Genomic DNA, 24582 nt, shown 5'->3' on the forward strand with positions numbered 1-24582 from the left:
AGCTCTCTCATCTATGAAATCTGGTCTCCTGAGAGATTCTGATGATCGAATTCAGACTGAGAACTGCGCCGCTGATAAGGCTGAGAGGAGGTCCTCCCAGGGTGGTTTACTTTTTAAGGAGCGTGAAGATGGTAGCACTTCCCTGTGCAAGAACTGGAGGGGGGCAGCTGTCTTGCCATAAACATGGGAACAGATTCAAATGGCCGCTGAGCCTGACTGGACATGTCCTTTCTCCCCGTCCTTCACCAGAGCCCTGTGAGGACACAGCTTCCCCACCATAAACGGGGAAACGGAGTCATGAAGAGGGATCAAGCAACTCGCTCAAGCCACAGCACAGGCTGCCTCCACCCCCACCCCCCCACCCCGCTCCCTGGGAGCTCTCTCCCTCCTCGGCTCTCTGAGTGGCATCTTTGAGATCTTAGCTTAAACACTATCCCTCTGAGAAGGCCTGTCTGACCACCCGTCCGAAGAAGTCTGCTCCGTATTGCCTCTTGTCCCCTTCCCCTTGGGAACGTGCTGATTTTGTATGTGTTTATCTGAGGTCTGTCTTCCTGGCCAGACTCTCACCTGGAGGGAAGGGCTTGCGTCCATTTTGTTCACCACCTATATCCAAGCTCCTGGGATAGTGCCGAGCACACAGTAGGTGCTCAATAAACGTTTGTGGAAGGAATAAAGAAATGAGCGGCTACATAGCTTGGGTGGGTGGAACCAGGTCAACTTCCAGGCCTCCCTGTAGATTTCTGCCGCTCTCCTCCATCGAACTCCCTCCAGGATGACAAAGTGAGAAGGAAGCTTGGGGCCTCTCCATTCCAGCCCTGGGCTGGATCTAAAACAGCCCAAACTTAAAAAAATAAAATCAGATTCCACAGCTGGGCTGCATGTTGCTTCTGTTAAGCCCAGATACCTGGCACGTAGGGGTCCTGATGGGACCTCGCCCAGAGGGAGGGCGGGGGGCACTGGCCCATGGGTTCCACCTGGACAAGCTCATTCATGTCTCTGCTCCACAGGCACTGACCAGGTGCTGAGCTGGGGTCTCACAGGTGGTGCCTGCCCTCAAGCTGCACCCAGGCTTTTCCAAAAAGACACTCAAAGAACCATACTGGTGAACTATGCTCAGACCCTGTGGAGAGTGAGATGATCTGGGGGCCACAGCTCTGCTGGCGACGTCAGGGACAAGGAGGTCGGGCGTGGGCTGAGAGAGGGGCTGACCAGCATGGGCGTGCCAGGGACAGGGAACAGCATGTGCCAATGCACAGAGGGAAGAGAGCGCCTACGTGGGCCTAGGTCATGCCAGGAGTTCACTGGGCCTGCATCAGAAAGTTCAGGGAGTGGAGATGCCGGAGAAGGGGCTGGAGGAGGGATGGACCAGGTCACGGGCGGCAAGGTCACTGGGGGGCAAGCCCTGGCTCCTCAGGCGGACCCAAGGAGCCAGGGCTTTATTGGGTAGGCAGTGGAGAGCCCACCAGGGCTTTTAAAAGGGAAAGGGAAAAGACCTAGGCAGCTTTGCATTTTAGAAAGCTCAAACTACCAGAAATTTGCAAAAACCCTGGTGGGAAGTAAGAGTGGACAAGTTGGGAGTCTGTGGCTGTCACCTAGGCAAGCACTGATGGCTGGGACTTGGGGCTGCAGGGTTAGAGGTGAAAGGGCAGATGTGAGACGCATTTAGGAGGGAGTGGGAGAGCCTTGCGATGAGCTGACATGGTCTGCTCAGCTGAGTGCAGATGGGCAGGCAGGAATCCAGGGGGAGAGGATGATGTATCAGCCTTAGCCATGTATCTGGGGGCTGTTAGGGATGTGGGTCTGGAGGGTAAGGTGCTGGCCTGGAGCTCTGGAATTGTCTCAACCCAGACCTGGGTGTTGCCCAAGGAGAGGACCAGGCAGGAATATTGAGCTGAGTGACAGAGGAGGGTTAAAGGTAGAGCTGCCCCTCCCTCTCGGCCAGATCAAATCCTAGCATCCTCTGAGATCCACTTCATGTCCTCCTACCCCATCCTATGTGTGAGAGACAGCATGTGGCAAAGACAGGAAGGAGGAAAGGAACTTGCACCAAGCCCGAGGGGCGGGATTAGGAGGGGTGGAGGGCCTTGGATGGGGGAGCAAAGGTGCAGAGGTAGGATAAGGGGCCATGTTCCAGAACTGTAGGGGTCTCCCCAGCCCGGGCCTGGCCAAGGCTCCTGGGAGGCAGATGCTTAGAATGACCTGCCTTTGTTGGGGGGGACAGACCCCAGCCCACTTAGATGCAGTGGCCAGATGCTATGGGGGGCAGCCCTTCCTCGGGGGGCTGTTAGCCCAAGGCCTGCTGGGTCCAAGACAGGGTCTCTTGTTTCTCTCCACGTGGAGTCTCCATGGGCCGGGCACAGAGGTGACAGGGAGAAGTACGTGTCCGGAAACAGGAACCTTGAGCTGAGCATCGTTTTCCACCCCTTGTCCTTTCTGTGATGTCGAAGAGAGGATTTTACTTCTTCGCATTCTCCAGGCTGCACCCTAGCTTGTCCCAGCCAAGGGGGCCGTGGTCCTCAGGGATCTGTCACCAGCCCTCAGCTTCTCTCCCTGAGTCACTCCAGAGAGGCCAGGCGAGGCCTAGGACCCCAGCTGGCTCCCCACTCCCTCTCTCCTCCCAGACCCCACTGCAATCCCACCTTTTACCTGGTCTCCCCCTCTTCAGCCAGGCACTCCCGGAAGAAGGCCCTGAGGACAGGGCTGTGAAGGACCCACATGGCAGCTGACATGGCCAGCCTACCTCCCTTGGCTCTCCTAATGATGCCGCTGTTGCCAGTGGCTGGCTGCTAGTGGTCCACCCTGTCCCACAAGCCTGTGCCCAGCCAACCTCAGATGCCAGCGGATGGTCCATCCTCTTTGGTACCCTTGCCCATCCCCATCCATCTCTCCCTCATTTCTCTTTCTGATATTCCTTCCCCTCCCTGCTCCTCAGCCTATGTGTGTATATGGTGGGGGGATGTGCCCCAAGCCTCGATTCTGGCCAGTGAGACCTGCCCATCGAGGTGGAAATCATTGCAGTAATTAACAAGCCTCCCGGGCGGCGCTGGTCAGGGTGGAGAGGCGAGGAGACAACTAGGGCAGCTGAATCGTCTGGTGAGCCCCCTGCCTCCCACCCCTGACAAAGGCCAATGCTTCCCAAGCCATGCTTGGGGCCAGAACACAGAATGAGCCCCTTGTCCTTCGGAGGTGTCACAAGGCCTGGGATCCAGCGCATCCCTTGGGGCAAGAGAAACGGAGGCTCAGGGCGTCCGGTGGGGAGGGCCAACTCCCAGGCCAGAAATGGGTTTAGCCAGGGAGGTGGGTGCTCCAGAGATGCCCCTAGGGGCCTGCTGAGTCACCACCATCCCTTTCAAGGCACTGGTCTCCCACCCACGATCCTGCCTTGGACAGCTGGGTGGGGGGGCCTGAAAGGGCCTAAACCACACAGTCTGGAGGAGCTGGAGATGGGAAACCAGCTGGCCCCCAGCCTGCTTCCTCTGGAGCCCAGGCCTCTAGGTGTGGCCTGTCTCCCCCTTCTTTTTTTTTTTTTTAGATGTTGGAGGTAGGAGTTTAGTAATTTATTTATTTATTTTTGCTGTGTTGGGTCTTCGTTTCTGTGCGAGGGCTTTCTCTAGTTGTGGCAAGCGGGGGCCACTCTTCATCGCGGTGCGCGGGCCTCTCACCATCGCGGCCTCTCTTGTTGCGGAGCACAGGCTCCAGACGCGCAGGCTCAGTAGTTGTGGCTCACGGGCCTAGTTGCTCCGCGGCATGTGGGATCCTCCCAGACCAGGGCTCGAACCTGTGTCCCCTGCATTAGCAGGCAGATTCTCAACCACTGCGCCACCAGGGAAGCCCTGTCTCCCCCTTCTTACGGCTCTAGCAACAGATTTCAAAAGTGGGAGCTCCCCACTCCCAACTCAACTGCCCCCTCCCAGCAGTGGAATTAAGCACAGGAGAGTCATCTTCAAAACCTCTTCGTTGGGCTTCCCTGGTGGCGCAGTGGTTGAGAGTCCGCCTGCCGATGCAGGGGACACAGGTTCGTGCCCCGGTCCAGGAAGATCCCACATGCCGCGGAGTGGCTGGGCCCGTGAGCCATGGCTGCTGAGCCTGCACGTCAGGAGCCTGTGCTCCGCAACGGGAGAGGCCACAACAGTGAGAGGCCCACGTACCACAAAACAAAACCTCTTCATCACCATGAGGCTGGTACCAAGGTCGCGTGGGCTCTGCCACCCATCACCCCAAGCAGGACTTTGGGCTGGGCCAGGAGAAAGGGGAGGGGGCAGTAAATATTTATTGCTTTCGATTGAGATAAGCTAAAGTGATGTGTGTGACAGCTTTTCCTCTGGCTCTGCTGGTGTGCCGTGGGTCTTCCTGCTTTGGGCCTCAGCTTCCTTCTCTGTAAAATGAGGATTTGGGATGAGATCTGTGGTTTTCAAACTCTGCTCTCAGAGCCCAAGCATTCTATAGGAAAGAATCAGGGCTAGAGCAACTCTGGTCTTATCAGTTGCGGACTGGGCTTCACCCCTAAGATTTCATGTGCGGAATGAGTTCACAGCTGAGAAACATTTGATCACCTCTGGGGCAGGTGATACCTGTTTCTGTCCCAGCTTGAAGTTTCCAGAGACCGGCAGCACCACATCCACTGCAGGAGGGCTCGGGCTGCCTGGGGAGAGAGGAAGGACCCTAGAAGGATGAACCAAAGGGACTTACTCCTCAAACCTGAGGTTGGGTACAGTACTGGACACATAAATACATATATATGTCCAGGACACAGAGGGACGAGGCTGGCTCAGGAGGGTCAGGGCAGACCCAGAGGAGAATATGTACCCATGTTCACTCATACATGCTTATGTGCACACACACACATACACACACGCATACACATAGGCAAAACACGGTTGACCCCTGCAGCCCTGCCTCCACGGCAAGGCTCCAGCTGGAGGAATTTCCTTGTGTCTCCCTCTGAGCCCCGCCCCACTCCCACTTACCTCCTCTTTGGACTCTTCAAGCTGACCTGGCTGAGCTCTGTCTGGAGATGAGGAAAATGCCTCTATCTGTTTTCAAATATCTGGGGCTCGCTAAAGACGAACGCATTTTTTTGTTTAAAGTGTGTATAATTTGAGGGCAATTTGATCCACATGTTTCTGATTCTCTTGCACTTAAATCATCAAAATATTGATTTTTAAGAGCCATTTGATGTCTAAGGAACCTTTTTAATAAGCTTTTAAAACTCTTTAAACCCAGAGACTGGAGCCGGTGCCAGGGCCCAGGCTGGCTGCTGGCTGGTCGCAGCCCCTCCCCTGGGTTGTGATTACTTGGAGCTGAGTCTCACGCCCCCGCTGCAGGCCTCACCTCTGCCTGGACTCCCTGCCTCCCCCAGAATTAGCCAGGGGTTCCAGCTACAGCTTCTTGCTATCCTGACAGAGGGGCTCACCCCCCTTTCTTTTCACAGACCTCACTCATATTTCCTCAAAGCACCATTAAGACACAAACCAAGAGGAGCAAATAGGATTTTTAAAGCCTGCATGATATTTTGCTGTAGAACTATGCTACAATTTATTCAACCAATCCCTACTGAAGAACATTTAGGTCATTTCCAGTTGTACACCTCACTGCACATTTCTGATTATTTCCATTGGATACGTTTCTAGAAGTGAAAATACTGGGTCAAAGAGTATGCACGCCCTTAATGCTCTTTCCACACATGTTGCCACATCATTTTTCCGAAAGATTACACCAATTTATACTTCCACAGGTCTCCCCTCCTGTACTCTTGAGAGGAACGCTCATTTTTATTCAAACAATGCTGTCCCATTTGAACACAGAGAAGCTCTCTCACACAGCACAGATCCAAGAAGGCTCTAAAACCAGAAGGCCTGCGTTTGAACTCCAGTTCTGCTATTTACTAATTGGAAAAGTTACTTATTCTTTCTGTGCCTGTTTTCCCAACTATAATTTGGGGCTAATAATGGCACCACCACATATGTTTATCATGGGGATTAAATGAGATCATGTATATAAACTTAAATAACTTGGTGTCTGATGCATAGTTGGTGGTGAATAAATGATGGCTAATATTATTACTATACCTTAGCTATTCCTTCAACCCAGAATGCCCTTCTCTTTCTCACCTGTTTTTTTTTTGAATTTTATTTTTTTTATACAGCAGGTTCTTATTAGTTATCTATTTTATACATATTAGTGTACATATGTCAATCCCAATCTCCCAATTCATCACCCCACCCCACCACTTTCCCCCCTGGGTGTCCATACGTCTGTTCTCTACATCTGTGTCTCTATTTCTGCCCTGCAAACCGGTTCGTCTGTACCATTTTTCTAGGTTCCACATACATGCGTTAATATACGGTATTTGTTTTTCTCTTTCTGACGTACTTCACTCTGTATGACAGTCTGTAGATCCATCCACGTCTCTACAAATGACCCAATATCGTTCCTTTTTATGGCTGAGTAATATTCCATTGTATATATGTACCACATCTTCCTTATCCATTTGTCTGTCGGTGGGCATTTGGGTTGCTTCCATGACCTGGCTATTGTAAATAGTGCTGCAATGAACATTGGGGTGCATGTGTCTTTTTGAATTACGGTTTTCTCTGGGTATATGCCCAGTAGTGGGATTGCTGGGTACCATATGGTAGTTCTATTTTTAGCTTTTTAAGGAACCTCCATACTGTTCTCCATAGTGGCTGTATCAATTTACATTACCAACAACAGTGCAAGAGGGTTCCCTTTTCTCCACACCCTCTCCAGCATTTGTTGTTTGTAGATTTTCTGATGATGCCCATTCTGACTGGTGTGTCTTTCTCACCTTTTTGATGCCTTTTTTCCCCCACTCACCTTTTTTGATTCACTCACTACCCGGGTCATTACTTGTCTCTACAGTTAGCTAAGTTCCATTTCAATTCAAATCAATTCAATTCCATCTCAAGAATTCTGGCATTGTGCAAGCCAGGGCCTGGGGAGCTGAGCAGACATATAAAATAGACCATCTCTGAGGTACAGGCGAAGATGTGCTCTTTGAGATTTACAGTGGCCCCCACCCCAGCACACTCCATTCCTCGTGCTTTGATCTCCTATAACACTTTGTGTCCATGAGGTCATTATGGAAGAGACTATGTACCGCTCTCCATCACAGCTTAACTGTGTGTGTTTGCATGTGCATGCATGTTCTTGTACACACGTGTTTGCATGTGTGTGTTTCTGTGGGCACGTGTGTGGGTGTGCATGCTTGTGTGTGCGTGTGTGCTTAGAGTTTAAGTTCCTGAGGTGCAAAGATAACATGGTGAGTTTCCTCTGACTTTTCCACAGATCTTACCCAAGGCAAGGCACAAAGCTGCTATTCAAGAAACACACGAATGAATGAATGAATGAACAACCGAACGAACGAACTAACGAAGGAACGAACCATAAACCCTAAACTGGCGCTCAGGCTGAGGATCTGGGAAGAGGGTTCCACTGGGAGTCAGGAGTTCTGCATTTGAAACGCGACAGGTCCTGTGTGACATGGGCAGGACTTGCCTCTCCTGTTCCTCCGTGTTCATCCCTGACAATTGCAGGGATTGGATTAGATAGTTCTTCCCAGTTCTGAGGACGCTCTGAAGCCTCCATTCCCCAACAGGCTCTGTTCCCAATTGTCAGCCCCACTCAGTCCCTCCAGACGCAGACTTCATCAGACCCATGAAGGCCCCAGTCCAGCTTGGGGAGGGCCTCATGCTCCCCTGCCTCATGGGGCTCAAGGATATTTTGTCTAAATTCTCCAGAAACAGAGAAAAAGCACAGAGGCTTTTGCTAAAACCCAATGAGCAGGTCTCTCTGAGGACAGGGATTAAGTTTGTCTCTGCTGATCTCCCCTCTAGTCGCCTCCCCTGTCTGGGAACCAGCTTCGGATTCTCTGGGGTTTATCCTCCCTCATATGGTTCCACTCCCTTTGTGTTACCCTTGTGCCATTTTCAGCCATCCCTTTGGAGCGCCTCTGCGAAGAATAGATCCCCAAAGAACAAAGCAAATTTTGGTCCAGGCTGGTTCGAAATGAAGTCCCCCTTCCTTCAGTAATTGCAATTTGGGAAAGAAATGAGACCCTCCTGACTCCCTGGCCTGGGATAACTCTGCCAGACCTCTCACCAGACCTAAAAGACCATCTCTACTGGCGAGGAACGGGACAGTCTCAGGGGCCCAGCTTCCCTTCATCCCAGTCCAGGACATTTCAGGCTCTGACAGAGCTGCTGGTGATGGGCTGGTGGCTTGATTCTTACAGGATTATCTGGATTTGGAGGGTCTCTCAGGGGTCAGCAAGTCTGGGAGGATCGAGCCTAACTCCACACAGAAGAGGTAGGCAGAGGGGTCTCTATCTCTGAGTGACCCCTTCTGTCTCAGAACTGCCTCTGCTCAGGGAAAGAGGCCTGATGCCTCTCTAGGGTCTCACTTCCCTCACCTCACCCTTACCTCCCAGATATCACTTTGGGGCTATAAGGTGCTACTTCTGTTGACCAAACAACAACAGGAATGTGAGCTTTATGTAAAGAGTGGAGGATGCTTTTGAATAATTGATGTGATATTTTTAATCCAAGTTTTAAAAATCCTAATGTTCCCAAAACAGAGGAAACACTGATGCTTCAATATTCAAACTGAACAATCTTTTACTTAAAAAAAATAAAGTCTTGGAGTTCATAACCCATTGGCGGTCTCTCAGAAAGCCCCTTTTAAAAAACATTTTTTGGCCGCGCAGCAAGCGGGATCTTAGTTCCCCGATCAGGGACTGAACCCAGGCCCACGGCAGTGGAAGCGCCAAGTCCTAACCACTGGACCACCAGGAAATTCCCAGAAAGCCCATTTTTAACGACCTTGATTCTGACTCACCTTACTTAGAATATATGACTTTTATGCCCCTCTTTTGTACACACACACACACACACACACACACACACACACACGCAACACACTTGCTCTGTGATCCTGGGCAAGTTTCTCAATATCTCTGGGTCTCAGTTTACTAATTTATAAAATAAACATAATTTACATAATAAAAGATTGGATAACTATGTCCAAGTTCCCTTCCAACTCTTGAATTCTATGATATCAAGGGAATTCTGAGCACGCAAACTTACTGCAGCAGCTGTATAACAAGCAAACTATTTTGCCCTGGATAATCCTCAGGGCATCCCTCCAGCCACGGGCTATGGATGGGGTAGAGCTGACTGAACTAGTGAGGGAGACAAAATACTGCTCATGCTTTCAAGAAACACCTCTGTGAGCTACCCGAGGGCAACACCACATCTACCTTGCTCACTGCTGAACTGCTGTCACCTAGCACAGGCTCCTGTACATAACAGCTACCCAAAACAGTCGTTGAATAAACAAGGGAATTAACTAACTAATTCATTAAGGCATGCATGCTGTGTCTCTTCCAGGATTCAAATAACTCTTTTCCCCCCAAATGCAAAAGTTTTTGTCACTAGAACACCTAAGATGAATTTTTTTCAGAGGATTCTAGACCAGATATTGGTAAATGTATAACATATTAAAACAGATCCAAAGTAATTCCTATGAAAAGCCTCCTCCCCCAAACGTAACCTGTGATGATACAAGCAAACAGATTTATTGACCCACTGCACCCAGGTAGAATGTTGCAGAGAGAATCCTGAAACGATGTCTCATTAGGAGAAGTGAGGCCATGGTTTTCATTTTTCTAGTAGAAGATGGATATCAGAAGTGGAACCAGTATTTGGACTGATTATTTTCTTAAGGCAAAGGTCGGTTCAAGTGAGGTGAGGTGATGAGTGAAGAACAAAGTGTTACAGAAATCCAGACATGCTGTGGTGATACCTGCGTAATTGATGGGAGAGGGGTACTGGTTCTTATCCTCCAGACCCTCCCCTTTATGGCCATTCTCTGGCCAAACCAAAGGGTCAGCCACAAAAGCAGCCTCTACACCACTGTCAGGATGCTAGGCGACATTATCATCTCAGAAACAACAGTTTGGAGTTGGACAAATCTGGCCTCCCTGCTCCGTTCATCAGGTGATGAGTTGTTGGATCGTATGATGTGATTATACTTGTTCACCCACAGTCAAGACTCCGGAGAGTCTACACTCGGCCACCACCATGCACATGGAAATGAAAAGGGTGATGTTTAGGCTTTGTGGAATCCCAGGTTAAAAATCATGTCCTAGAGTCCATTTGGGTTTACCTTAGAGAGAAAGGTGGCCATCTCCTTCAGTTTCAAAATAGATTGTTATACCTAGTCAGTAATATTTATCCAGGTGTAACACAAAATGTTGACAATGGCACAGATAATTCCCTGGCCCTTTACAGAAAAAGTTTCTTGATTCCTGGTCTAAGGCACTATTATGATGGGCCATTTGGGTCATATTGTAAGTTCCCCAACCTGGCCACTGTAATTCCACACTATTCTTGGAGGGGTTCTGCCATATTATAAAATATGCACAAGAATTTGGGTTACAATGAGACCCCTACAAAGAGTGGGCCTCTAGCCTATTGGAGAAGCAGACTTAGATTGAGATGACCCCACGTAAGTTAATGACAGTTGGCCAAATGAGTTGCTTCTGCACCTCCTGTCTCGGGCTCCCAACCAGAGGGTAGCTATCTCCAGCTGCAGTCCCTCAGCAAAAGAGGTGTTTGGAAATTTTGTCTCCCACATCTACCCTCTGGGACACAAACTCAGGATGGAGGCAAACATTTTCAGATGGAGAGCCAAGCTGAAGTTCATCCTCTGAAGGTCACCTTGGTCCTTGGGGCTGGTTTTGGCCATCGACTTATTGGTACTCATCTGCTGACTATGCTATGGCCATTTTTTCCCCTTAGAGACAAAGAAAGTTTATGACTAAACAGAACAAGACAAAGGTGAGATCAGATGAATAATGTCTAAATTGGAGAAAGCCCTTGTTCAGTTAGAGAAAGTTGTTCTGATAGAAGGAAAACGGACTTTTATTGATCTAGTGCAGCACGGGAGAACACTACACTGACAATTCTTAAATGACCTCTTGTTTGGAGAAATGAATGCATTTTATTTTACTCCTCCTTGTGGGGCTCAGAAGCTCCTAGAGCAGGATATCAGAATAGGACACACGCTTAGACTGGTTAATTTCTTAAGGCGAGGGCCTGTGTATAAAAGGCAAGGTTCTAAGCAAAAAAAGGAAGTCTTGTACTAGTCACCAGGTCTTCTGCTGTTGCTACTACACAACTGATGTGAACTTCTGGTTCTTACTGCCAGTCATTCTATAGTGATAATGGCTGTCACTTCTTGAGCCAGACAATGTAGATGGTTTACCTCTGTGTACCCTGTGCCAGACACTGTCCACATTCCATCTCATTTAAAGCTCACAACAACACTGTCAGGTTGGCATGATTCTTCTTTCCATTTGACAGAGGTGGAAACTGTAGCACTTGCCCAAAACGTAGCAGTTAGTAGGTGCCCAAGCCAAGGCTAGCTCTTTCTCTGCATCGGTGTCTCACTGCCTCTCCCGTGGGTGTGACCCCGTGAACACTGAAGCCCTCATTCCCAGATTCCCCTTCTACTTGGTCTTCAAGTAGTGGAGATGCACCTCTCAAAGTCCCCACACCCAGCAGTCACACACCTTCACACTCAGAAGGCCTCTTCCCATTTCTCTCACTCAAAGTTCAAAGATAAAGCCATGTCAAACAATAATCACTTAAAGGGTGCTCAACCTCATTAGTCAAGCAGGAAATGCAAATGAAAACGCAACCAAAATGAGATACGATCAAACTCCCACCAGACAGAATGGTTCAAATGAAAAGCACTGATAATAGCAAGTATTGACAAGAATACGGAGCAACTGGATCTTGTATAATGGCGGGAATGTAAACGGGTATAACTTCTTTAGAAACTGTTTAGCAGTGTCTGCTAAAACTAAACATATACCTTCCCAGATATAGATCCAACAGAATTGGGTACATGCTCAAAAGAGTGCTATTTCTAATAGCTAAAAACTAGGGATTACTCAAAATATCCATCAGTAGTAAAATGGATAAATATACTATATTCACAAAATGGAATACTATACAGCAGTGAGCATGAATGAACCACAACTCACATAACAACATGGATGAATATCAAACATAATATTGAACAAAGTTGTGCACACGAGAATATATACCATATGATTTCATTTATAGGAAATACCCAAACCGTTTTGATCAGCATAATGGTTACCCTTGGCAGGGGGATATAAAGACTGGAAGGGGGCGAAGAAAAGGGCTTCAGTAATGTTCTGTTTTTTGATTTGGGTGAACACAAGTGTGTTCCCTTTATGAAAATTCATTGAGCTCTACTCATAATTTGTACCCTATTCCGAATGCATGTTATACGTAAAACTGAGAGCTTAAAACAGATGAAGGCAACTTCCCCGGCGGCCCAGTGGTTAAGACTCTGCGCTTCCACGGCAGGGGGCGCGGGTTCAATCCCTGGTCGCGGAACTAAGATCCACAGGCCGCGCGGCACAGCCAAACAAAAAACAAACAAACAAAAAAATAAAGGTATATAGCCTCTTCTTTCTATCCCACTCCATCCATCTTCACCCAGTAAAGTCCATTTTCAAGGGGAAGGAGTTACAAATCCAGAGGGCCTGTGTCTGAAATGCCATGTTCATTGGTCCCTGGGATGGAGGTTCCCAGGTTCTGAATACCCTGCCCACCCCAGTGTGCAAAGTGTGCACACTCTGCAGTGCACACTTTGGTCTTGCACCATGAAGATGACAGACTGGAAGTAATGGGGCTTTTAGAGCCAGATAGACCCCAGCTCTGCTACTTACCTATATGGGGCATTGGGCAAGTCCCTCCCTCTCTCCAAGCCCCTATTCCCTTATCTTCAAACAGAACAGTAGCACATGCTGTTCGTTGTCTACCCCAAAATCATTCCTTCCCACTTCTTTGCTTCCCACTACAGCTGAGCACCCCAGTTGCGTGACTTCCTAGCCTCTCAGGTTGCTAGATCAAGAGCGTGTGAGCCTTCGAAATGCAGCATGGGAGGGCACTTGTGTTCTTGGTTGGCACACTGTTGTGCCAACCTGGAACTCTGGCTCTGGACAACTGGAGGGAGACAGAGGCCCTGGGTGGCCTGTGAGGCTCAGGGCGCAGGCTCTCCTGAGGGGCTTGAGAGGCTCGGCTCCCTCCACTAGAACTGAGAGGTGAGAGAGCTTTTTCCAGACTGCAGGCCAAGTCCCAGAGGAGGATGAGGAACCAGGCCTATTGCATCCAACTGTGAGTTGTTCAGAAGTGCCTTCTTATGTCATTTTCAATAAGTATTTGTACAATGCCTACGAGTGCCAGGTACCCTACTGTGTGCTGGGGACACAGTGGTAGACAAGACAGATAGGTTCCCTGCCTATCCAATGGCCACAGCAGTTCCAATGAACACAGACTTCCCAACTTTCTAAATCACTGTGAGCATAACTGTCAGCATATTCCCACCTCTGTGTTTTGAAATCCATCAATAATCCAAGGACACTCCCACAGTCCCTGGCTTGATGTTGCTCAAGATGAATCGTTTTGCAGGAAAGTGAATATTTATTGAGCATCTTCTACGTGTAAGACTTGTAAGACTTGTAAGACTGTGTAAGACTTGGTTCTATAAACATGAGGTCCATTTTCACTCCTCAGGGAGCTTACATTTTGGGGTGGTTGGAAGAGGACAAATGTTTGATCTGAGTAACACAAGTTATCATGCCTGAAGGAACCACAGGGAAGGTCCAGAGCAGCTGCGTCTGCTTTGGGGATGAGGTGACCCTAAAGGTGGTAGGATTCCATCAGGCAGAAAAGAATAGGAGATGACCCACAAGAACAAGTTAAGGGGCAATGCCCAAATGGGGAAAAAAAACAAGCTGAGGATGGGGATAGGAACCAAACTGGCCTAGAGACGTGGTTTGCAACCTGATCAGAAGACCTTAAATACCAATCCAAAGAATTTGGACTGCATCCTATGGGCAAAGGGGCATTTCAGGCCAGGAAGTAATGTGACAGACCCAGTGCTGTGGGAAGATTACCTTGACATCTGTGATGGAGATGATTAAGAAGGAGGAGACCCTGGAAGCAGCAAACTGAGGCCTGAGCAGCTTCAGAGCTTTCAGAGAGGGGCTCACACCCTCTGGGTTTGATTCCTGGCTCAGTTGCTCTGCTAAGACTGAGCACATCCTGCTGTGGAAGACTGCTGGTCGCCTCTCAATATCCACTTCCCTCTCTCTCCTTTCTAACAAAATCTTGAGTTGGTCTGGGGCAGCAAAATTCCCTGTTAAAAATATTCACCTCCTCCAAATCTAGCTGAAGATGTCCATATTTCTGGCCCATGAAGCATACAAAGAATTTTATAGTGGGGCTTCTGGAAAGGTTCTGTTTTCTTGATAAAAAGACATTGATCCAGCCAGCACACATTTTTTCCTTACCCACTTCTTCCAGCCTGGAACTCAGTTGTGAAGCCTGGAAGCGGTGCAGCCATTTGTGACCATGAGGATAAAAGCTACCAGTCAAGGATGGCAGAGCAGGAAGAGAGCAGGAGTCTTGATTCTTAATGACTTTCGTGAACAGCTGTACCAACCTGGACTGCCTATCTCTAGCCTTCCTATTATGTAAGAAACATAACTGTTTAACTTGTTTAAGGTTTCTCTTAAGCAGCCAAATGTAATTCCTAACTGATATACATGGCTACCCTGAATGCCTCACTTTCTCCCTCTTTTCATGATCTCACAGCCTGGCACAGGAATGGATTATCCATCGACCACGTGCTTTTCAGAAGCTGCCCACAAGAACAGCTGAAGAGGCCCTCAGTCTATACTGCCCCCTTGGTCCCAACTCTCTCAGCCTTGCAGGGCCTCCCTAGCTTGCCTGGATCTTCCAGAGACCAGAAGGCAATGCCAGCTGGGACAGCCGCAGGAGATCTGCAGCTGTGAATCCAAGGCAAGAGTCCTAGACCAGCAGTCAGAAGTCCTGGGATGCCGGGCCACCTCTGCTACTAATCGGGACATGACCTTGACCCAGTCACTCCCAATGCCCTTGGGCCTCAGTCACCCTATCTTGGGAATGCGGGGACTGAGCTAGGTCAAAGTTTTCAAAGTATGCATCAATTAGTTTGCATTTAACTGTAAATAATAAAAGCAAGCAAAAAATGAACAGCAAAAAATCAAAACCAAAAAGATAGTGTATTCAAATGGGCTTAAACAATGAAGCAAGTTATCATCTGATAAAGTCCAGAGACAGGACCACTCCAGGGCTGGTATGGTCAGCTGCCCACCAATGTCGTCAGGTGCTCTGCAGTTCTCCGTGGATTAGCTTTGTCCCTGATCTGGCTTTCTTCAGGGGCACAAGTTGGCTACCACAGTACCAGGCAGCACAACCAAGGTACACCCCTAGCCAAGAATGAAGTGAATCCATCTTTCTTGTGTTTGATTTTTAGGAGCAAGAAGTTTTTCCCACAAGGCCCTATCAGACTTCCTTTTACCACTCACTGGCCAGAAGTGCCCCTTTCCAACCAATCACAGAAAAGGAAAGATGGGATTGCCATCTGGTCTGAATGTATTCCGGAGAGCCAACCATGACCAGTACGGAAAGGGAGCCCTCTTCTCTAAAGAAATACCACATGACCCCATGAGACAGAGCAGATAAAAGCAGAGGCCCTTGGAATGAAGTTAGGAATGGGAAAAAGGCTAGCCCCACTCCTACGGTCCTCAAAGTCCCAGTCACAGAACCCTGGAGCCCTTAACACCAGTTTGAAAGCCACTGGGCTTGATCTCTAAGGCAGCTTCTCACTCCAACACCGCATGGGTCTCTGCTTCTATGATTAATGGCTCCAGCAGAATGGGGTCAATAAGAAAGGGGAAACGACCCACATCCCCTGAGGTCACCCTGAAGACGGGTCCAGTCAAAGGGCCTGGGGGCTTCTTCCAGCCTGGCTGCAGCTAGGAAAACTCTACGGATCGTGTTGTACACTCATCATAGTGACACACACTCATACAACCTCTTCCAGTTTGCAGGCACACATAACCTCATCCAGTCTAAGAAGCTGCCTTATGAGTAGCGTATGGCGCAGATGGCTCTAAACGAGAGCCACAGAGGTGGGGAAACCGAGGCATAAAACCAGGAGGCCTTGGCTCGCAAAGCCAGGGTCTGGAAGAGCCTAGCTGGAACCATAGGCTGCCAACTTGGCCTAAGGGTGAGTGACGCTCCTGGGAAATTGAGGATACAAGGAAAAAAGACATAGGCATGACGGCAAGGCCCCAGATCACGGAGGCACAGGCTTGCTGGCTGGGCGATTGGGTCTCTCAGTCTCTCTGAGCCCCACTCCTCTCAGGGTCACTGGGAGGATGGGGCGGAGCCCTGTGAAGGGTTGTTTAAAAGAGCTGTGGGATCTTCCAGGCTGAGGCTGCAGACAGCTTGGGGAGGGCAAGCTCTGTTTCCTTACTTCAGACTATACCTGAAGGAAGACTGGGCCCCAACCACAGACTGCCACCCTGTGCCTGCCACCTCCTCCTGGGCACTTCCCCCACTCCCTGGAGGCAGACGGCTGCTGAGGGCGCTCCCCACAAGCCGGCTCATTAAAGATTTGCTCTGTCAAGCAGCAATCAAAATAAACAGACCAGCCTGAAAGCCAGGGAACTAAAAACCAATTAAGAGGGAATGGAGATGGAAGGAGGGGTGGAAGCAGGAGGGGAAAAGAGGCCGGGGCTTTCCAAAGACTCAGTTCCCATGGCAGCCAGCTTCCAAAATAGTCTGGGAATGAAAAATAATGAAAACCACAGCGGAGAGAAAAGCGATCCTGGCAGAAGAGTCCCGACCTCAGGATTGGCTAAATCCCCTTGCTCCTGGCTCCCAGAGGGCGCCTCGTGGGTCAGAGCACCGGTGACCTGTCCCTCGCCACCCCCCCCCCTCTCCGCCCACCCGTTCCTCTTTCCCTCTCAAGGCTGTGAATGGTGCAGACCCTTGCAGGCCCTGCTGCCAAGGCCCCAGGGTGAGGGAGCCACAGTCAACACCTGCCCCACAGGGAAACTGTGATGGAGACGGGGAGGGCTAGGGACAAGACCAGAAGGGGAAGTTCAGGTCTGCCAGCCTGGCTTCAGAGGGCTTCCTGGAGGAAGTGACATTCAGACTGAGATCTGAAGTAAGAGCTGGCCAAGAAATGAACAGAAGGAAGAGCGCCTCAGGAAGAGAGAAGAGGAATAGAAAAGGCCCGGGAGTGGAGGAGCAGAAGAGAGAGGAACACCAGAAGTTGGGTAGGGCTGACAGTTATTGAGCTGGGCATGCTCTGTGGCAAGCTGAGTGCTTTTTATGCACTGAATCCTGAGTGGTAAGAACCCCAGCAGGCTGCGACTCCCAGATTTTGTAAAGGTGGTGGAGCCAGGATTCCAGCCCACATCTGCGGACACGACACCTGCCCCCTTTCCCCTCTGCCTGGAGCCGGGCCTTCTGGGGAGCCCCCAGTTCCCTGCCCCTTCCCCTACCCGGGTGACAGGGGACCCTGCATGGCATTTCTAGAGTCACTTCCTAATGATATCTCCGAGGAGGCCCCTCAGCCCACCAGGAGGCATCACCCGAGGCATCACCGTTTAACCATTTCCAGACCCCCTTGTGGTCTGGTTTCTGTTTCATTGGTGAGGCAACAGGAAAGCTGAGATCCTATTAAGCTCACTTGCAGTTGCCAAAAAGGAATAACGGCCAAGATTAAGTTAACCCTTTCACACTCCCTCGCTTCCTGACCCACAGAAATAAGAGCCCTGAGCCATATTACCATCAAGGGAAGCAACACCTCAGCCCCAGAGGAATGGGTTCCCAGGCCCAGAGGGACACCTGGCCTCCCCAGGAGGCCGGACCGCTCGGGAGCCTGTTCTGCACCAGCGTAAGCAACGGCGTGATAACGGGCAGTGCCCTGCCCAACAGCACTTACTCAGTGGACGGGCTCCTAGTTGGGAAGCAGGACGGCGCTAACTGGACCTGGGTCTTCCAAACAGGAAGAGGCAAGGTGAAGGCTGTGGAGTTCAGTGGCAGCACTTAGGCTCTGACTTTTCACTCTCTTTCCAGGAAGCCAAGCCAGCACCAAGTGGGAGTCCACTGGAAACGGGGTGCACCTGAGAAGGCAAAAGTACAGCCATCAGATCCCAACTTCGTGTCCTCTGAAGTCTCTGAGCAGGACAAGGGGAACGTGGGCCAAGGAAAGAGCACTGGACTCAATGTCCAGAAAGCTGGCTTTGAGTAGAGTACCTGTCCTGTCCTCGTGGTGAATGAAGCAGACTTTGTAATCAGAGCCCCCCAGGCATCAACCTTAGTTCCATCATCTGGTAGCTGTGTGATCATGGGCAGATGACTCCTTCTGAGCCTTGGGTCTCCTCAACAGTAAATGGGCATAATAATACTGACCCCATAGGGAGGGTCTCTATAAGGGTGACAAAAGGTGCCAGAGTGCCCAGTGTAAGCTGGGGGTGGAGTAGGAACTCACTAGCATTCCTTCCTCCCCTAAGCCTCAGCTTCACCAACTGTCAAATGGGGTACCAACTCTCCTAGGTTAAGTGTGCAAAGCGCTCGGAAAACTGCAAAGGCCTATGGATTCGTGCAAGGGGCCTCTGGCTGGGGAAGAGGCTGAATCCCTCCCTTGCCAGCCCACGCTACCCTCAGCATTTCTCTCACCTGCCATCAGCCGTAAGGCCTTCCTTACCCTGCACAGCCCCTTCCTGGGTGGCCTTGAGGAGTCTCTGTGGCCACAGAGTTAAAAGAACATTTATGGGGCAAATATAAGAAACTCCCAGCAAGTATAAGAAATTGGGATTACGATGCACCCCCGCTCCCTGGCTTCCCACTTATTGTGGAAGGAGATGAGGCCCGCGCACAGAAGGTGACCCTCCTGAAGTCATGGCTTGTGAGTGTCTGGGTTTGGGACCCCAGGGCTGTCCCACTCCGAGGCCATTGCTCCCGCCCCATCCACACCCCCAGTTCACTGGCTGAATGACTCCCAGGCCTGAGGGGCCTGTCCAGGGCCAGCACAAGGAGCCTCCTGAGACCTGGGGTGGGTCCCTCTGCCTCTGGGTGCCGAGAGTGGTCACCCTTCCACCAACGGGAGAGAGTGACAGGCTGAGTTACCACCGGCTTCCTCGCTGGCCGAGGGCTGCCCGGAAGTAGCCCACAACGTGATGGAAAGGACAGCCTGCCCGGGAGGTGGTGACCCTCAGCCCTGGGTTTGAATCTGCACTCAGCTGTGCAAACCTGCACAACCCTGAACCTCTCTGGCTCTCAGTCACCTCAGCAGTACATCTGTAAATCCAGGAAAAACGTGCCCCATCTCACAGGCTGTGGGAAGATTGGAATGAGATGACTGACAGGTGTTGAAAACAGACAAACCTTGTTGTCTTTCGTAATTAGCACACTCATTATTTGTTTGTGTTTCTAAGCAGCAGATTCACTAAGTGGGTTAAACAGCTTCTCACTCCCCACTCCTTGGGCATCCCCATCCTGTTGACACTAGTCCTCTTTGTGCACCAACAGTGAGAAGATGAACCCGTGCCCGCGTCAGAACATCCTGGTGGAGCAGAGTCGACTGCTTATCTCAAGGGCTGGCTGTGCTGACCCTGAGACAAACTGAGCTGAGAGAAGCCACGTGTGGTTCCTCCATCTGACTCTCATAAATTAATAAGATGACGCGTCAGGTCCGTAGCCACCTGACACATTTGCGTGGGGCACGGGGCTCGCCCTTTACAGACAGAATCCTAGGAGCACCACATCACAGCCCTGTGGTGGAGCGGTGACTGACTTATTTCCTCCCTTCCTCCCTCCCTCCCCCACTTCCTTCCTTCCGTCAGATTTCCACCTTTGATCCCTAAAGCCACATTTCCAGGCAGTCCCAGGGCTGTGCCAGGGGAGGAGGGACTGCTGGCCTCAGGGCCCCCGTCCTGGGCAGGCAGGAAGGGCCCAGCCATCTGAGAGGACCCAGGGGAACTGACCCAGTCAGAGCAGCAAAGGGAACAGAGCAGGGGCAGAGATCTGGGGCTCAGAGAAGGCGTTTGCTTGGAGATTTGGGGCACCAGGCCAAGTAGGGAAGCCCTTCTGCCTGGATGTCCATGAAGGAACGTTTCCCAGCCAGCCCCACAGATCCATACCTCTAAAGCTAATGCCAGAGGCTCCCGCAGCAAGGCCTGGGGCACCAGAGGCGCACAGTCAAGGAGTTATCAAACCAAACCAACCAGGCAGTTAGATGAAAAGGCAGCCCCCGCCAGCATCAGAGGAAATCAGGGGAAGCACCCAGACAGCTGGGCCAGGTCTTGAGGAAGAAGCAGGGAGTCAGAGAAAGCCCAGAGCAGCTGAGAGGGGGGCTCTGGCCCCGAGAAGCTGGATTCAGGGGCGGAGGGGAAGCCCCTCATCCTGGGGGGGCTCTGAGGAACACATGTCCCCTAGGCTCTAGGTGGCTGCACTCCCATGTCCCCTGGGGCCACAGAGAGATATGCTCAGCCACTGGGCTCAGGGGGACCCTGTGTTTCTCATGGGTCATCCATTCAACTCTCACAGCCAACCCCATGAGGCAGGAATCATCATGCCCAGTTTAATCTAAAGAGTCTGCAGTTCAGAGAGGTTAACTAACTCACTGAGTCACACAGTGTCCTTGTCAGGTTCACCTGGCCGCAAAGACTCTACATACTTACTGTTTGACGGGTTAAAATCATTAACCAGTGACTGTTCCCAGCCTCCCTCTTCCCCTCTCCTGCTAAAGGGACTCCGGCCGACCCACCTCCTTGCCTCTCCTTCCCACCCTTGAAGTCATCCCTGCCGGGGAAGGTGGTTCCCTGGGCCTTTGAAAAGCAGAAATTGGAAGAAAAGGGGAAAGGAGAGAAAGGTCCGAGAGGCACTGGGTGGCTTTGAGGTGGAATTATGGGGAGAGGAGAAAGCTGTGTCCTGAGGAGGCACAGAGGTGGAGAGATGTGTGGGCTCAGAAGTACCCGCTTCCGTGACTGAGAAATCCAAGGACAGAACTGAAGTTCTAGTGACATCATGTTTGGCTTCTGAACTCTGTTCTCTTGAACCAACACTACTGAGGCTGGCCCCCATGAATCACAGATGTGGAAGCATCTCATTTGTAAGAAGAGAGGAGGAAAGGAAAGGGAATTGGGACTGAGGCAAGGCAGAGACCAGCCTCCTCTCACAGCATCTTTGCTTTCTTTTGTGTGGTGTTCTCCTCTGGGCACTCACCACTTGCTTTGTTCACTTTTAGTTTCTGCTCCGGTATGACTTCGGTTAGCACACAGCCCACCATGGCCACCTGCAGCATCTCTTCAGTGCTTTTCTAGAATGATGACAATTCTGTTTGCGTTCCCACTGTGAACTATTTCATTGTACTCATGTTTCCTGGTTCAAAAATCATTTTCCCACAATTAGGTCTCTTTTTGACGGTTTTATTTATCTTTAAAGCTTAACCTTCAGCTGTTCTTTTTTTTTAAGATTTTATTTATTTGATTTATTTATTTTTGGCTGTGTTGGGTCTTCATTGCTGTGCGCTGGCTTTCTCCAGTTGCGGCGAACGAGGTGCCACTCCTTGCTGCGGTGCGCGGGCTTCTCATTGCGGTGGCTTCTCTTGTTGCGAAGCACGGGCTCTAGGTGCACAGGCTTCAGTAGTTGTGGCTTGCGGGCTCTAGAGCGCAGGCTCAGTAGTTGTGGCGCATGGGCTCAGTTGCTCCACGGCATGTGGGACCTTCCCGGACCAGGGCTCAAACCCGTGTCCCCTGCATTGGCAGGAGGATTCTTAACCACTACGCCACCAGGGAAGCCCCCTTCAGTGGTTCTTGATGCATCATTGTGGTCTCGTTTTGTAGCTCCATTATCAAGTCTAGGGCTTGTGAATCTATAGAACTGTATGTTGATCCTTCAAAAATTCACAGACATAACTGGTTTATTGAAGAGTCTCAACTTAGTGGGAAATGAACACAAAAATGGCTTTATGTCTTCTATTCTCCCCTATCTATACTATGACAAATTCCTTTTCTCATTGGTTAAAGGCTCCCTTAACTATAACTCGGTCCAACCCAACTATAACTTGGTCCAACCCATACATTTTAGTCTTCTTGAGTTTCCAGGACAATCTGGTTCTGTTCATCAAGACGCATTTCTGCTTATTGGTTTGTTTCTTCTCCTCCTCCCTTTCCCAGGAGAGGCCAGAGCTGTAGCCCCAGTTAGTTGCAATGGAGAAGGGATCTGATCTGATCTTCACACACTTTCCCCCACCTCCTCCTAGGTCCAGGTCATCCAGCGTTTGGGACAAAGAGAAGGAGGTGGAAAAGGGCACACATCTTCTAACTCGTTCAGGCTGAAGTCCTCTCCAGGTTGGTTGCCTCTGCTAATTATTTAGTTAAGCCAAATGACCTCTGGTGCCTCCAGTGCAGCAGGCATCCACGGGCTGGCTCTCCCATGGGATGCAAGAAGCAAAGGGCCATTTGCTGCTGGTACTTCTCACTCAGCAGGCAGCCTGCTGCGGGGGAAGGAGGGGGCAGGCAGTGAGGGGGGGCGTTGGTGGGGAGGAGATAGGAGGAAGGGAGAAAGGGGAAGACAGGAGGGGGTAACAGTAAAGAACTCAAGACCAGCTGCCTTATCCTTATCCGGCATCCACTAAACCCACAGGAAACTCGGGAACCCTGGCTTTGCCAAATAGCGGGAGAGCCGCTGCTCCATCTCCACTCTGCCAGCCAGCCCTCTCTCCCGCTCGCGTCACACAGGGGCGGACCAGAAACTCCCTTCTCCCATTTTGTGGGCCCCTTCAAAATATAAAAAGACTTTTGCAAGCACCTCCAAAAGATTTTTTTTTTAACTTTCTGCAAAGAGATTTAAATGTGGGCAAATGATTTTTGAACCATTTTGAACCATCCAGGAGACATAAATAATGGGTCCTTTAAGAAAGGATCTCTTGCATAGAGAACAGACTTGTGGTTGCCAAGGCGGGTGGGTGAGGGATGGACTGGGAGTTTGGGATTAGAAGATGCAAACTATTATATATAGAATGAATAAACAACAAGGTCCTACTGTGTAGCACAGGGAACTATATTCGATATCCTGTGATAAACCATAATGGAAAAGAATATGAAAAAGAATGTACATATATATGTATAACTGAATCACTTTGCTGTACAGCAGAAATTAACACAACATTGTAAATCAACTGTACTTCAATTAAAAAAAACAGTAATGGGCCTCTTGGTGTCCCCCTTTTTTGGCTTTAAGGAAGAGAAAGGACTCCCTTTCCCTCTCCATTAGAAGGGGAAGAATGGCCTCTCCCGTTATGAGAGCTGCATACTTCCCCCAAAGCCACCAATTCCCAGCTTTCTCCCAGCCCTCTTCTACCAATCGAGGGGTTGGGACTTCCACCCAGGGGCCCAGGCAACTGCAGGAGTTCCATCTGTATAAGGTGAATGTGTCTGCATACAAGGAAATGGTGCGCGAGACAAGACTGCCAACCAAGTTGCAGAGCGGATAGCTTTGCCCAAAGAGGTATGTGCTGAATCCCGTTGGCATTTTAAACTGGCAGGCCAATTATTTGTTTCTGTCTGGACTGAATGTGCCTTCATGAGGGGCTGTGGATAACTGTGATCACATGAAACTGTCAGACAAGCTCATCTGGACAACCTAGGGGCAGGTCAGAGTGAATTATCGTGCTTCACAGTACTTTTGAAGAAAGGCAGCTTTACTGCTTTTATGTAGATACAGTAATGGGAACCAGGTGTGACTGCTTCAAGGACCAGCTAAGAATGAGTTGTAGCCAGCAAAGCAGTTGTCTATATGTGAATGATGTGACTTTAAATGTCTTGTGTGACTGTCTCTCCTAACATCGTTGTCTATCTTTTTGTACTTCCATGAAGAAAGGCTGGCTAAGCAAAGGTTAACCTCTTCCCAGCAACATCCAAATTATTCCAAACCTCAGATGACCACCTCCCGAAAATCAAAGATGTTTGCCTGAGCTGGCAGCTCATGAGGAAGCTTGCGTTTCACAGCAGGAAGAGGAGTTTAGCCAAAATTTCCACATTGAGACAACCTTGATCCCAGCCCTAACCCATCTCAAAACGAGTATCTCCAGACTTGGGTGCTTAGTAATACGAGATGAACTTAGCTGAGTTGAAATATCAAGAGGAGAAAGAGGGAAAGCTGAAGGTTCCCCTATGGGACCAGACCTGGACCAGATCCAGAAAAAGGTACTGAAATCGTGAATCATTTCAATTCAGTGACTACTCTGTATCTGATTCTTTTTGGGGGGATGCTCTGATGAACAAGCCATGGTCCATGTCCTCCAGGAAAATTGAATCTTGTAGTTGAGAAGGGACATCCGTCATAACAGCGGCACAAGGCAAAGTGAAGGAGATGCAACAGGACAGAAATAAACAGCATTCCACAGTGGGGCAGAAGAACCACAAGAGGCCCTATGAAGGAGAAAACTTCTGAGGTCAGCTTTAAAGCTAAGTTTTTATTTAAAAAAAAACTAAACTGATAACGGACACATAAATGAGTATCATTAGAGCACAATTATTTGAAGAACAGTTTGGCAATATCTCCTACAGTTGAGGATATGCATTCCATCACCCAGTAATTACACATCCAGGTATAT

General features: G+C 49.9%; 1 long non-coding RNA gene across 4 annotated transcripts in view; it reads right to left on the minus strand.

Moving 5' to 3' along the window:
- LOC137205242 (uncharacterized) overlaps window positions 1-24582 on the minus strand; it is a 169233-nt gene that overhangs the window by 71360 nt on the left and 73291 nt on the right. For all 4 annotated transcript variants that reach the window (XR_010934069.1, XR_010934068.1, XR_010934066.1 and 1 more), the window contains exon 3: window positions 17905-18085. This is a non-coding gene — a long non-coding RNA (uncharacterized lncRNA). The remainder of the gene's footprint in view (window positions 1-17904; window positions 18086-24582) is intronic.

This window comes from Pseudorca crassidens, chromosome 14 (genome assembly GCF_039906515.1).
Source record: "Pseudorca crassidens isolate mPseCra1 chromosome 14, mPseCra1.hap1, whole genome shotgun sequence".
Classification (NCBI taxonomy): Eukaryota; Metazoa; Chordata; class Mammalia; order Artiodactyla; family Delphinidae; genus Pseudorca; species Pseudorca crassidens.